Here is a 1,676-nt window from a genome sequence, read left to right on the forward strand (position 1 = left end):
CTTTTACAGTTTTTTTGTATGCCAGCTGCTTACATGATGGACAAATTATTCCCTGCCTTTAGTTTTACTTTTTTTTAAGTGGAAATGAATTCCTTTTGCTCTAATTATGACAGGAGAGGTTATTGCCTACTATATTCTACATGTACACATTTCGATTGCTCAGTTAACAACAATAGCATTGCTTTTTATCTATTATGCTGGTGAACTGTTCTTGAAACATAGGTCAGGCAAACATTAACAATGCATTACTTTGTAAGATAACTTTCAAATATCTTAGAAGAGTTCATTGGAAGTTTCTGTTCAGATGGCACATATAAAGAAGACACAAACATGGGATAGTTGCTGGAAGGGCAGACTAAATTATTCTATCCAAATAGTTGCAGTAAGGATTGACCAGGATATTTTACTCACAAGGTATATTTTGTGTGGCATACTGCTGTGCTACTCTAACTTTTTTTGCCTGTCCTAGCTTTTCTTTTAGGAATATTAGTCTCAGAACTGCCTATCCTGACTCAGCTTTGGAGCTATTTTACAATGAATTGGAATATCATAAATTTATTTTTCTAAATTATTTGACTATATTTCTGAAAGAAAGCTTGAAATATGAGTGGTAACCCAGAAGAATCCCAGTATACTGAAAATGTACTAAGCTTTCTTGGTTATCTATAAGACTCTTTCATTTAGGGGAGAAGAATGCCTCTCTATATGTCATTCTCCTCATAGATCATGTCTCAGCCTACAGGACACTTGGAGCACAAACTAATTTTAGCACTAATTAAATAGAAAACTCAGTATTAAAACTCACCACAAAAATGCCTATTACCTAAAAGAGGCTTTAGAATGTATCTATTAACAATAAAATTTCTATTCACTTGCAAATAGAACTAAGGGGGAAAAAAAAGCTAAGTCAGATTATATATTTTTAAGCCTAAGAGCTTAAAAATAAAGATATTGCTGAGTAGCAAATGGATGTTTCTACAATTTTGTATGGAATCAGAAGGACGCAGAAAAAGACAGTAATGTCTACCTTTGTTTAAATGTGATTATCAAATATCCCTTTTCTTTCTTTTTTTTTAAATTTTTAAATTTTTATTTATTTATGATAGTCACAGAGAGAGAGAGAGAGACAGAGACACAGGCAGAGGGAGAAGCAGGCTCCATGCACCGGGAGCCTGATGTGGGATTCGATCCCGGGCCTCCAGGATCGCGCCTGGGCCAAAGGCAGGCACCAAACCACTGCGCCACCCAGGGATCCCCCTTTTCTTTTTTTAAATTTTTTTTAAATTTTTATTTATTTATGATAGTCACAGAGAGAGAGAGAGAGAGAGAGGCAGAGACACAGGCAGAGGGAGAAGCAGGCTCCATGCACCGGGAGCCTGATGTGGGATTCGATCCTGGGTCTTCAGGATCACGCCCCGGGCCAAAGGCAAGCGCCAAACCACTGCGCCACCCAGGGATCCCCAAATATCCCTTTCTTAATATAATCCTACCTAAGTGAGGTTAAAAAGAAATTGAGGAACACTTTTTTTTTTCCCACAAAAGTTTGTATTCTAGCCAAAGAATTTACTAAAGAATTTATTCACATAAAACTCATTGATTCATTCATTCACTCAAAATTATTGCTAAGTAATCTACCATGCACATGAGCTATGTATGTGTCACCAAATCAATTTTAT

This window comes from Vulpes lagopus, unplaced genomic scaffold, assembly GCF_018345385.1.
Source record: "Vulpes lagopus strain Blue_001 unplaced genomic scaffold, ASM1834538v1 ctg175, whole genome shotgun sequence".
In the NCBI taxonomy this organism is placed as follows: domain Eukaryota; kingdom Metazoa; phylum Chordata; class Mammalia; order Carnivora; family Canidae; genus Vulpes; species Vulpes lagopus.